Here is a 14,712-nt window from a genome sequence, read left to right on the forward strand (position 1 = left end):
ATTGGCGTAATCCAGAGGAAAGTGATACAAAACTTAATAATTTCTTCCTGCTCTCATATAAAGATATTAACATTCAAACCATTTTTAAACACCCTCCAAAATCAAACTGGCCTGGGAGAATGCACTCACAAAAGCTCTGACTATAGGAATTATTGTGGTCCCATCTTATGGGGAGACTGTCACCACTTCTGGCTCTCTGGGAAGAGAAATTGGGAAGAGAAGAGAGGAGATACTTTCATGTTGGTAAATCTATGCTCATCTCCTAGATTCCAATGTTCCCCAAGGTCTACTTCCAGACTTAATTGATCAAAAGGCTTCTCCAGGAATATTCCAGATGCAGAGTACTGGGGACCCTACAGTGGTGGGAGACCCCACTGTGAGCCACTTTCCCAGTAAAGCTGAAGCATGACAGGGTCCTGTGCTCAGGGCTTCTCTTCAGAGTCTGCTCCCCACCCAGCTACCACCAGTGTCTCCTGGACCAGGCAGCAACATTCAAATTAGTAGAAGGGTAGCTGAGGGAGGAATCAACTGACATCACCCCTGTTACCTCTTACTTCAAACTTCCTGGTGCTGAGGGCCTAATTCAGTCTATAGTGTTCTGTGATGGGGGATATGACCGATTTCCATTTCAGTGGAGAATTAGTATTCTTATACATATATTTCCCTTCTGCAAAAAAGTGTAACATCTTCCCACCAACTCTAACCATTCCAGTTGTAGATTATTAGCTACTTTTCAACTAGTGAATATTTCTAGACACACACAGCTTCTTATAGCCATCAACTCATAAGTAGAGACATGGCATTCTCAATATATCAAGTGGAGATTCCTTCCAGATGAAGGTATTGATACCAGTGTTCATTCAAAATTGAAGGGCAGTGAGAATATAATGTAGATAAAAAGCATCTACCTCAAAAATGACAAGGTAGAACACTCTGATCATACTTCAGCTTTGCTAAGTGAGAAATTTTATGATTGTTCCTGGTTTGGCTCGAGAGCTTAGTATCACTTGACGGCTGGGCCAAAGAGCTGGTGCTCCCCACAGCCAACCACAGGCAGAGGCAGAGCCCAGCATGGACTTGAACCTGCCAGGCTCTGCAGCACCATGTCACACAAGCAACTCGGGCTGCCAGATGAGGTGCTACGGGGCTCCTGTGTAAAACTGCACCTCAGCAATGGTGCTTCACTACCTCAGCTTCTATTTATAACAGTGGCATGATAAAAAAAATACCACTGCATGTCCAGGAGTGGCGGCTCCAAGGGCTCCCACAGTGACAGCCACCCTGGAAACAGACCCAGATTCCAAGAGCTGAAACAGACTACAGCCCTGGAGGGAAAGCAGCTCTCGGTCAAAGGAAGATCACAGAGAAGGGGAGACAGCAAAAGCATCTCCAAAGAGCAAACACAGATAAGTGTATTAGATTGGCCATGTTGCTGGTAAACTCCCAGGACAGCACACAGCTGCTCCATCCCTGGGAAACATGAGTGTTATGAGGAAAAGGGCATCTTCTCACAATTTCTAGTTTCCCTCACCAGTACTGCTCTCTTGTTGGCTGGTCACTGGATCAGGGATCTATATGGGAAGGTGCCTGCCAAACACCAGCACCCTCTGATGGAGAAGTGGAGCCCAGCTTTTTTCAAATAGTGCACATTTATGTCTGACCTTATGATTGTGAACCAAAGAGCAACTTGAAGGACTCCTCTTTTGTTCTTTCATCACTGCATGCCTAATTTAGTGAAAGGAAAGAACAGACAGATTATGCTAACTTATTATTTTTTCCTATGGGATTAATGAGCCTGTCATGTAAATTAATATCTCACAAAATTTGATATATTAAGTATTAATACACAAGCAAATTTACATTTATTAGTTGTGACAGAGTATTTTTTAAATTATCTGTAACCTTTAGCTGAAGCACAGTCTGTTGTAAAGAAATTTGTTAATATCAAAGTTACTAACTCAAGGGGCTTCACAAGATATATTTTGTGGCCTTATTTTTTTAATGATTTATCACTAAACTCATGAGTGGTTGAGGCTGGGATGGGATTCCCTATGCAAACAAAATGATATAGAGGAATATAAAACTTTTAATCTCATGCTACTCATTACTGAAAAATCGGGAAGAAATAACCCAAAGCAGCACTAAGCCTGGAAGCTGTGATCTCTCGCTCAAATTTTGAGCCAAAGAATTCCAGATAAGCCCTGGGTACCACACAAGGAGGAAGGACACTTTATGAGAGATGAGGGCCCTATCCATCTGGAAAATCATTTCTATTGGGACCAAGAGCACCCATAAAAATATTCCAGAGGGCATCAAAATCCAGCCTTTTCTGAGAGGGCTTCACCTCTTCTGGGAGAATCTAAATACCACCTTTCAAACTCAGATGTCACTTGAACCAGTATTTTAAATATTTCTCCATAATATCCACCTATCCATGAATATGTGCTTAATATAGTTACAGCATAGATCCATGGGTCGTACCGTATAAATGACACTTGCCTTTAACAAAATTGAACCTATATTCTATGAAGACAACCATTACACAAGATTAAAGCCTCATAACCCTAGGAATTCAGGCAGCTACCAAAATGCAGACCAAAAAGGACAAAAGATGGATGAGGTGGAACAGAAGACCCAAGTACACTAACAGGCAAGATTTCAAAAAGGACAAAAGATGGATGAGGTGGAACAGAAGACCCAAGTACACTAACAGGCAAGATTTGCCTAATTAAGACCCATCTCAAACTGTTGCTCTCCACCACTGCAAAATAAATTAATTTTATGTAAGCCTGTAATTTGGTGTTCATTTGCTACAACAGAAATAGAAAATTCAAAGGTTGGCCAAGATTCTATTTCAGCTTCTATTTTCACAATGACATCTTCTTTTACAGGTCCGAGAAGAGTTCTCATAACTGTTCCGTCCCTGGGAACCCTAACCAAGAAAAATACTAAAAGTACATTTTCTTTGTGTTACTCTCTGCTTGACAATCCCATACGCTGACTTAAAACAGCAGTGAACATTTCAATGGCTGCCCCTTAGACAGGCTAAGAGAATTGGAGGGTCATACGTGGACCAACATGTGTGCTCTTCACCTGGGTAGGTCAGCAAAGCTACCCATGAGGCAGAATGTTTCACTCAGCACCCCTACAAACACCGAATTCTCTCTCAGGACTGACATGAGCTTCCTCCAAACTCCATTTAAGTCAGACTTCATCTTCCTCAAAAGACATCTCCAAGAACCAATCTAAACAGCTTCCATATCTGGAGAGCAAGACCAGCAGCTGCTTCTACTCTGCGAAGTAGAGCTCTGACCTCTCCCCTTAAGGATTCAAGCAGAGCCATTGACTGTTCCCTTATCATGGTAATGCCAGCGATCTCAGAATCCTGGTAGTTGGACTGAGACCACTGAATCCCTGCTGCCCTAAAGGTCAAGTGACCCATGTTGACCATGATCAACAGTGGCTCAGGGGCAGTAATATTCAGCAGGTACCAAAGGCAAGAAAGAAGAAAAACCTCCAGCAGATTTCTGCCGCAGTCCTTCACTTCCTCAGGACTAATTTCCAAGAGGCAGTACCCACCCGCTACGACCTTTCTGAGAAACTGGCAGAGGAGATTCAAGTCTGTCACTGAGTAACCATCTGCAGCTTCTAGGGTAAACAATGACTCAAAAGATTCTGATTGCAGAGCCATCCACATGTCAGAAAGAATCAGAGCCCCATGCAGACTACCTTAACACAGGATTTGTGGGGGAATGGCAGGATGAGGAGCCCACAGAACTCACACATACACCTGCTGGCAAAGCAAAAGTCCGATCGGCCGGGAACCCTGGACCCTGTTCTGCCACCAGTGTCTGAAGCATTGCCCAAGGCTCAGGCATGGCAGTTAATGGAGCACATAGAAGGTTAGGAGCGCTACATCCTTCCCTAGTGTTTGGAAGAAATCCTAAGGAGAGTATCTCTACCTGAGATCAAAATGGCCAGTTTGAGGGGAGAATGGATCTCCCTAATTCTAGAGCTCCAGACCACATACCTGACTGTCATTGCACACCTAGAGGGCTCAATGTGGGCAAGACCATAGTGTGCTCAGCAGCACTACCCAAAGTTTATTCCAGAACAATGGGCCTACAAGAGACCAGGTTCCCAAATCTGGATATCATGAAGGAACTGGTTTCAGGGCTGCATCCATAATCAGCAATAATAAACAGCAACAAGCACAGCCAGTTCCTTGCCAGAATCATCCACCCAGCCTGTTTAATGGAGAAGGAGGAGACTCCCTTACCCAGAACTGCAACTGAAGGGCAGAGGGTGGTTTTCCCAACACCAATGACTTCACAGGTGCAAAGAAGCACAAAGCTAAAAGGCTCTTCAAAGGAGAAAAATTCTCACTGCAAGCCACGGTGGCCTCCAAGACAATGTTCCCATCATGTAGCAGTCCTCAGCTGAGTGACTCTACCCGAGATGGAATTCATAAACTTCAATGAAAAGTCGGTCTCATCACTTATCCACTTGCTCCGTTTCCTGGGCCCAGCTTCATGCCCAAGGTTAGCAGCCTCTTCGTACCTGAATTTTACTTTCAGATTTGCAATGTTGGGACTGCTTGCTGTAATTTAAGTATGTCCCAACCATGTGTTAAAATTTCATCTGCTTTGTGAGCTATTAAGTGGGTAGTAATGATCTTATTGTGGTGCTTTAAAATGGAGACTTTAGGAAGAGATTAGAATTAGGTACTGGGACAGAAATCCCATGATTCAACCCCTTGGCTTCATTGGTGAGGAGCGAAACATACACATATATAATAAACTCCTTTTCTCTTGCTTCTTGATGCCCGCTGTAGCTTCAGTATTCTGCCCAAAAGGTAACCATTGCCCACCTTGAACTCGCAAAATGGTCACCCAAATAACCTTTTCTTTAGAATTCATACAGTCTCAGCACTGTGTTACTAACACAAAACAGACAAATACAGTACTTCATAATTAAATTATAAATCAAAGACCTAAAGTATTTAAGGGGAAAATGATGAAACAAGAATGAATGCATCCACTGTGCCTACTGTTCAATGTTAAATGTTGAGGTCTGAAGTTAACATAACACTCAGCATACTACACACTAACAGCTATAAGCACATGAAATACTGTCATAACTGCCCCCATAGAAAATTATTCCATCGATGGCACCGCAACCTGAAGGACAAAAATATAAGAGAAATGAGACATGTTTTCATGCTTATTCTGCATCTAATAGCACCAGTGCCTTCCCCAGAAGACTGCTTCTCGAGAGCTGGTCTGAACACAGCACTGGGGCTCATCCCACTGGTTATGGCCAGGAAGGACTGGAGGCCTTATATGCTCAGAGATGGCCTTAAGTTCCCCACAAGGTTTATGGGTAGTGTAGCTGCCTCGAGAGTTGAGAACTTAACTTCCATGTACCAGCAAATAGCACCTGTGCCTGAAACAGAGCCAAGACATTCTAATATGACCTCTTCCACCACAAGATGTGAAAAATACATTCAAGAACATTACCCAAATAATACTTGCCACCTCTTGCAGACGACTGTCATATGCCCAAAATAGGCTGTAAAGAGTTAACCCCACAATTGCCTTGTTTTGAGAAGTCTGGCTGAAGCCTACATGCTGAGGTCAGAGTAACTTGTACCCAAATTCTTTTCCCACAACTAAAACCTAACTACAAGGAAAACGTTCTAATTACAATCATGTATTTTATCTATTATTTTCCTAATTCAAGAATGCTTTGCCATGTCTTTTATGAGCCTGTTTACATTAATTTCCATAGAAGCCACACATCACCTTTACCCCCAATTGATTGCCAACAAAAATCAGTGCCTGGGACTGGCCAGCACCTTTGGTCATCCTGATATCCCGCTTTTTCTCTCCTAGGTCTTTTAATTTTATTTCTCAGGCCTGCATCACAGACTGGGCATTTGGGGACTACAGACTTACTGGAGGAGTCTCTAGCAACTGCTGCCAACTCAGAACAGATTGAAGAACCCTAAGATCTGAGAGCTCATTGTTTGCAAGCTTTGAAAGGCAGGGGTAAACAAAGGTGAACTAGGCCCACAACCAACAATGTCCATATAATCAACATCTTATGGACATTTGGAGAGGTAAAATAGAGTTAACATTTCTTCCAGAGAAGGGGGAACATAGAAAACATCAGGTGGACAATTGAAAATCTTGCTAATGACAATGACCCCTGCTTTGACTCCTAAAAAGTAAAGGCAATGGATAGCCAGTCAAATAGATGACCTTCACTCTGGCCATTAGAGGCCTGCAGGACAAGGATCACACAAATTCCAGAAACGCCCCTATGAAACCTGGGCATAGTGGATGAGCATGGTGTTCAACACAGTATCACCTCTTGTATTAAGACAGTGCAGGAAACAGGTAGACAAATACTTTAAAACCATCTTGCATTTCTTGAATGTGTCCTTGGAGGATGCAGTGGAAAGTCAGGGTTTTATTGCCAGAATTCACTGGAATTCATGGGATCAGGAAAAAGTGGGATTGTCCAGGATACTATTAAGCCTATCCCTCCACAAAAATAAATTCATTTCATATTTTTTAAGTTCCAAAATCAAATATAACTTACAAGGTAATTATAACTTTACATCACCTCCAACAACATAGTTAAGATTGTGCTACTAAAAATTGTATTAACCCAGTGTTGTATTCTCTAGTAAACTTCAGGCAGCAAACTTCTGCATTTACCCCATTTCATGAGGGGAAGAGATTGCTGGTGCTTCCCATTCTGTTATACACAGCATGGTTATTGCTGAGACGTAGATCATGAGTGCTATACCACAACCCAGGGAGCCCATAGCAAAAAAAGTTGACCGACTAAGGTGGCAGAGCAATGGATGTAGAAACCAGGTAGACACAGCTGGGTGACCAAGGCTCCCGGGAATCACTGTATATGTCACAAGAACTATTCTTGGGGTAAAATGGAATCAATACCTCCCCAGATGAGTTAAGTAATGTTACCTCACCTGGGTCTATCCAAATACTCTGGCTGGACTTGACCCTTATGTGGGACCTAAGGAGCAAGAGTATGTACCAAACAAGGATTAAAGCATAATAAACTGGCCCTAGGAGGGACTGAGCTGATGGAATCCAAAATCACCACACAGCAATGGCAAAGTCAAAGCCAAACACATTTGATGACACCTACTGAAGTCAGTGATGTCTGGTACAGGAACTAAAGCAGATAGGCCAGGAGCTGTAAGCAGGAAGCTTTTAGACATATTTCATCCTTGCTAGGAATAAGTGGGAGGACAGCGTGAAATGTAATAGGCTTCCTAGAAATTATGGCAGCTGAAGAGTGATATGGTGGAAACAAGACTTCTCACCAGAAAGAGGGTTGATTATTCAAATTCAAATAAGATTATGGTAGTTCTTAAGAGCTGAGTTTGTACAGAAAGTCTTCTTACAAGAACATCATTCAATGAATTAAAGACTTCAGATGTTATCTCCTCCTAAACAAATCCATATAAAATGAATTGCAATAATTGATTTATATTATTGACATGAGGGTGAAAATCTAAATCCCTTTTCCTCCATTGTGTCTCCGAGAAGTGATGAGTTGCCCTAAATTAAAGATGGTAGGAGAAATGAACACTCATGATATGTAAGAAAGATACAACATCCAATGTTGAGGTAGATCCAGCATAAGGTCTAGTGAGAATATCACTGTTTGTGGAAGAAAAAGCTGGAGATTGGAGGCCAATTATACTGAAAGTTAATTATGGCCAATGGTTTTCAAGATCTTAAGTCATGTATTAAAGAAGGCAGTGTGGGGGGCCAGTCATGGCCCACTGTCATTTGACATTTGAAAAATAACTTCTTCCTCTACAATTAAGGCATTGATACAATCTATGTAACATTTGTTCCTTTTCAAGGACACTGTTTGTTAAACGTGTTTGTTCTTTGACCCTGCAATAAGAGGAACTCGAAGAGATAGCCAAAGATCTGATGTTATCTGTAAGAGTCAGGAAATCCGGTCTTTGCATAAGATAAAAATAATTGCTTGGTGCTTCCTGTTGATGTGCCTTTAAAAAGAGCTGTTTCTGTAAAATAAACTAGATTTCTTTGGTCTCCACTCAGGCTTGAGTGTTCTTTCCTTTCTCAATCCTCACTCCCCAACTCAGGCTGTTTCATGCTGTGACAGCTGGACCACCACAAGAGGCACCCAAACAGGGACCTGAGTATCAAGGGATCCAGTGAAGGGCACCACAGAGAAGAACGAGGCCTCAACAAAAAGGTAAAGAGTGGTGAGCTTTCTTGTAAATATTAAAAATGGGAGCCAGCAATAGTCACATGCCTTTTGTACATATGCTTAAAGATTTATTGCATGTAGAGAGACCCGAGTCTTATGATGATTGTAAAACTGAAAGTAAAACTTTCATTCCAATGGCTCCACCAGAACCTTTAAAGAAACTCTAGGTTCTGAGGATTCAGCCACTCTTGAGAAAGAAGCTGCTAGATATTATGAAGATGTATGGTCACCTTTAGTGGCAGTAGCCCATACTGAGGATTCACAAAAAATTCAGTTGGAAGATAGAAAATCTATCCTGTCTCAACAAATGAAAGCTCAATGGATTAGTAATAAACTCCCTAAAACCATGCCTAGTATAATAGCAGGTCTTGATCCTTCTCCTTGTGGCAATCAGTTAGAAAAGGAACCTTCTTCGATTACTTTGGCTTCAGGACCTCCTGAAGGCTGGAAGCCTGTGAGAATAAACTCCTTAAGTCTCCAGTTCAGCAGGGTTTATAACAAGCCTTTAAAGAAGGGGAAGATGTATCTGCATTTTCTCTGGCCTGCCCAGTTTTTGATGCTCGGGATGCTCAGGGAAACCCTGTTCAACAACACGCCCCCATCCCTTTTAAACAATTAAAAGAATTAAAAGGGGCTTGTGCCCAGTATGGGCCGATTGCCCCTTTTATGTTATCCATGCTAGATTCTCTTGCAACTGATGCCTTGCTGCCTTTTGATTGGAAACAGACTGCTAAGGCTTGCCTAGCTGGAGGAGTTTATTTATTATGGAAATCTCAATACGCTGAACAATGTCAGAAAACAGCTGATTTGAATCGAGCTCAAGGTGGATTAGATGCCACTTATATGCTGGCAGGAGAAGGACATTATGTAGATGTTGCTCAACAATTAATATTTCCTCCTGGAGTATATGCTCAAATTAATGTAGCTGCCAAAATGTCCTGGAGAAAATTATCTTCCTCTGGAAGGACTACAGAAGATCTTCCTAAAATCAGACAAGGGCCAGATGAACCCTTTCAAAAATTTTTAGATCATTTGTTACAAACAGCTAGTAGAGTAATTGGAGAGTCAGAAGCAGAAATTATCTTAAACAGTTGGCTTATGAAAATGCTAACTCCACTTGTCAGACCGCCCTTTGTCCTTTTAGGAAGAAATCTGATTTATCAGATTATGTTTGCTTGTGTGCCGATATAGGACTTTCTTACACTCAGGGCCTTGCCATGGCCACAGCTTTACAAGGAAAAACTGTAAAAGAGGTTTTATTTCAACAACATAGAAGGGGCACTCCAAAAAGGGGGAATAATGGAAATTGCTTTGGCTGTGGTCAGGCAGGACATTTAATATGAAACCGCCCACAACATAAAGAAAATGGACCTTCTTCAAAGCCTCCTAAAGAACCTGGTTTATGTCCTAAATGTAAAAGAGGATATCATTGGGCCAATTAATGCAAATCTAAAAAGGATGTTTTGGGCAATGCTATTCCATCAGGAAACAGGCTGTCAAACTTTTGGGGCATTTCAGAATCCAACCCCTCAGATCCTCCCTCAGCCAGGAAATCCATTCAAGACTTATTCTGAGCCACCCCAGGCAGTGCAGGATTGGACTTCAGTTCCTCCACCTATGCAGTACTGACCCCTGAAATGGGAATGCGGGCTTTACCCACAGGATTTTTTGGATCCCTACCCAAACAAACTTTAGGATGCCCATTAGGACTAAGTTCCACTACTATGAAGGGATTTATGATTTCCCCTGGAGTTATTGATGAAGATTATACTGAAGAAATAAAAATTATGACATGTTCCCCTTCCAAATTTCTGTAATTCGACCAGGCCAACATATTACCCAACTAATTTTATTGCCCCGGGTATCTAATAAGGTAAAAGAATGCTGTTAGAGGAAATAATGGATTTGGTTCATCCGATACATATTGGGTTCAGGATATTGGAACAAATAGACCAGAAATCAAATTAACTATACAGGGAAACAATTTAATGGACTCATAGATACTGATGCTGATGTTTCATTATCACGTCAGATCAATGGTCCTATAATTGGCCTGTTAGAGAAACTATCACCCAATTACAAGGTATTGGACAAAGTCAAAATCCTAAACAAAGCACTAATTTATTAGCTTGGGAAGATTCTGAAGGACATCAAGGCAATTTTCAACCTTACATTATTTCTGGCCTGTTGGTAAATTTGTGGGGAAGAGATGTAATGCAGCAAATGGGAGTCTATTTGTACAGTCTAAGTGATGTAGTTTCCCAACAAATGTTTAATCAAGGGTTTTTGCCTCATTCCAATTTAGGAAAAAATAATCTAGGAATAAAATCCCCCATTTCTCCTGTCTCCCGTCCTCCTCGACAGGGATTGGGGTATTTTCCCTAAGGGCCATTGAGATGCCTGCACCCCATGCAGATCCTAGAGTCTGGAAAGATGAAAAGCTTGTTTGGGTAGATCAATGGCCCTTGCATGGAGAAAAAATAGTGGCCACTCAGCAGTTAGTGCAGCAACAGCTTGATAAGGGTCACATAGAACCTTCTGTGTCCCCCTGGAATTCTCCAATTTTTGTAATTAAGAAAAAATCTGGTAAATGGAGATTATTACAAGATCTCAGAAAATTTAATGAGACTATGGAGGTAGTGGGAGCCCCTCAACCGGGATTGCCTCTTGCCTCTGCAATTCCTAGAGAAACTTTTAAAATAATTATGATTTAAAAGATTGCTTTTATACCATTCCTTTGGCACCTGCAGATTGTAAGAGCTTCGCCTTTAGTGTACCACCTGTCAATTTTTGAGAACCTATGAAGAGATATTAGTGGAAAGTTTTACCTCAGGGAATGGCAAATAGCCTTACTTTATGCCATAAGTTTGTTGCTCAGGCACTCCTAGGAGTTAGAAAACAACATCCTTCCATATATCTTTTTTTTTTTCAGCTTTGAGTTTATTGGTACATTTCAGCAATACAGTACAGTTACACTCATTGTTGGGATCATGTACCTCTACATGGCAAGTCTTGATTCTCATTTTTTCCCCTTACCCCTGCTCTCCCTTCACCCCCTCCTCCCCTCATCTACACTTTATTTCCATCTTTCCATTATCTCACATTTTTTTCTTTTCCCTTATTACCCTTCCCCTACCCATCCAACCTTTCCTACACCTTTAGCTCCTTTCTTCCCATTTCTAAATGTCAGTAATCTTATTAGGATCTTATTATTGCAGATTATTCACACCAGAGAAACTATTCGGTATTTACACATGTTTGACTTATTTATTTCACTGAGGAGTATATCTTCAATATGTATCCATTTTCCTATGAATGAATCTATTTTCTCATTCTTTATGGCTGAGTAATATTCCATTTTATAGAAAAACCACATCTTCTTTATCCAGTTTCCAACGGATGGGCAAATGGGCTGTTTCCAAGACTTAGCTATTACAAACTGTGCCACTATAAACATGGGTGTGCATACTTCTCTGTGATATGATTCTTTTAGTTCTTTTGGAAAGATACCCAGCAGAGGGATGGCTGGGTCAAATGGGACCTCCAGTCCAAGCTCTTTGAGGTACCTCCATATTGATTTCCATAGTGGTTGCATCAGTCTGCACTCCCACTAACAATGGAGAAGGGTGGGTTCCTTTCTCCCCACAACCCCGCCAACATTTGTTATTGTGTGATTTCTTGACAGCAGCCATTCTTTGTGGGGTGAGGTGGAATCTCAGTGTTGTTTTCATCTGCATCTCTCGAATGATCAGTGATGTGGAACATTTTTTCATATATTTACTTGCTGCTTTTACTTCTTTGAGAAATGTCTGTTCATTTTGGATGCCCATTTTTTAATCGGGTCTTTAGGGTTAGGCAACAGACACATGGCACCAGGTATAACAATTCCCAATTTGAAACTCTACTACAAAGCCACTGTGATAAAAACAGCATGGTACTGGCAAAGCAATAGGCCTGAGGATCAGTGGAACAGACTGGAAGACACAAAAACAAACCCAGATGTACTCAGCTACCTCATCTTTGACAAAGGAGCTGATCATCCTCAGTGGAGGAAAGATAGCCTCTTTAATAAATGGTGTTGGTAAAACTGGATGTCAGCCTGCCACAGTTTAAAATTAGACCCTTATCTTTCACCATGCACTAAATTAAAATCCAAATGGATTAAAGATCTAAATATTAAAACAGAAACATTAAACTTGCTGGAAGGTAAATTAGGCAGAACTCTGGAAGACATTGGCATACGAAAAGACTTTATGAACCAATCCTCAGTAGCATGATTCTAGCAGATAGAATCAACAACTGGGATCTCATCTTATTAAAAAGCTTCTGTATTTCAAAAGAAACTATCAGCAGAACTAAGAGAATCTACAATGTGGGAAAAAAATTTTACCAGCTGTTCCTCAGACAAAGGACTATTATCAAGAACATATAAAGAACTCAAAACAATCAGCCCCCCCAAGTATAAAGATCCATCCATATATCTTATTATATGGATGATATTTTGTTGGCTGATAAGGATGAATCTAGATTTTTAAATGCTTTTGTTTACAAGATTCACTCATTATGCATGTATTAGTAATAGCTGAAGAAAAAAGAGAGAATCCCCATTCTCTTATCTTGGCTATCAATTATACCCCTGCAAAATTCATACACAACATTACAAATCAGGAAGGATAATCTAAAAACCTTAAGTGATTTTCAAAAATTATTGAGAGATATAAATTGGATCCATCCTTATTTAAAAATCACCCACTGGAGATGAAACCTTTGTTTGATAATTTACAGGGAAATCCCAATCCTTCTTCCAGTAGAAAATTAACTGACAAAGGATGATTGGCTTTAAAAAAGGTAGAATTAGCTATCTCTAATCAACATGTGCTCTACTTTGATTATCAAAAGGAATGGAGTGCATATGGTTTTGTAACCTTTCATAACCCCTAACTGCAGTGTTATGGCAGGATGGGCCTTTATTATGGATCCATCTTCCAGTCTCTCCTTCAAAGGTTTTACAACCTTATTATGAAGCTATTGCTCATCTTATACAATTAATAAGATGCAATTCAAGGAAGTATTTTGGTATTGAGCCCCCTAAGATTGTTGTCCCCTTTTCAAAATTCCAAATTGATCAGCTATTTCAAAATTGTGACTCTTGGGCCACTGCTTTCGCCCATTTCATGAGGATTGATAACCACTAACCTAATAAGTTGCTGCAATTTGACAATCTTCATTCCTTTATTTTCCCAAAGACAATTTCATCAACACCCATTGCTACAGCAATTACAATTTTTACAGATGGGTCTTCTAATGGGATTACTGCATATGCGATAAATAATCAAAAAAGGTCTTTTGTTACCCCTGCGGCTTCAGCTCATATCATAGAATTAAGAGCAATTTTAATTGTTTTTCAGAATTTTTCACACATAGCTTTCAATGTTTATACAGATAGTCAATATCTGGCTAGAGCACTCCCCTTGTTAGAAACAGTGGCGTGAATTTCTACAAGTAATTTGGAAATTCAACACCTTCTTGCCCAAGTACAGAAATGCATACATGTACGTTCCTTTCCCTGCTTTATTGGTCATATTAGAGCACATACTTCTTTACCTGGCCCCCTATCCCGGGTAATCATCTGGCTGATCTATCGACAAAAACTGCTGTGCCAAGTCAATTTGTGAAAATGCAACAATCTCATCAGATACATCACCAAAAGAGCCACACTCTCCATCATCAATTTCATATTTCTCGTGAAGCTGTGAGATGAATAGTAAAACAATATCCACATTGCCCTCAATTCTCTTCTGTCCCCCATTATGGGGTAAATCCGAGAGGTATGGTTCCAAATCATCTTTGGCAAATGGATGTTACTCATGTAATGGAGTTTGGAAAACAAAAGTATGTACATGTTGTCGACACACTTTTTCAGGATTTATTCTTGCTTCAGCTCAAACAGGAGAAGCTACTAAACATGTTATTGATCACTGCATATATTTTTTTCTCAATTTTAGGAATACCTCAAAAAATAAAACAAGATAATGGTTCTGGATATATTAGTAAAGCCTTCAATTTTGCTAACAAATGCACATTGTGCATATTACAGGTATTCCCTATAATCCTCAAGGACAAGGAATAGTTGAACATGCTCATGGCACATTAAAAGTGCAGTTTCAAAAAATAAAAAAGGGGGAGTTATATCCCTCCTCACCTAGAAATTACTTAAATCATTCTACTTACATTTAAAATTTTTCACAAATTGATAAGAATGGCCACTCTGCAGCGGAAAGGTTTTGGCAACCCCATGATCACCTTATGCTGTGGTAAAATGGAAAGACCCTGTAACTGGACAATGGTATGGTCCCGACTCTGTTTTGGTATGGGGACAAGCACTTGTTTGTGTTTTCTTACAGGGACATGATGGAGCACATT

Source organism: Fukomys damarensis, unplaced genomic scaffold, assembly GCF_012274545.1.
Source record: "Fukomys damarensis isolate Sample0158 unplaced genomic scaffold, DMR_v1.0_HiC HiC_scaffold_35, whole genome shotgun sequence".
Taxonomy (NCBI): domain Eukaryota; kingdom Metazoa; phylum Chordata; class Mammalia; order Rodentia; family Bathyergidae; genus Fukomys; species Fukomys damarensis.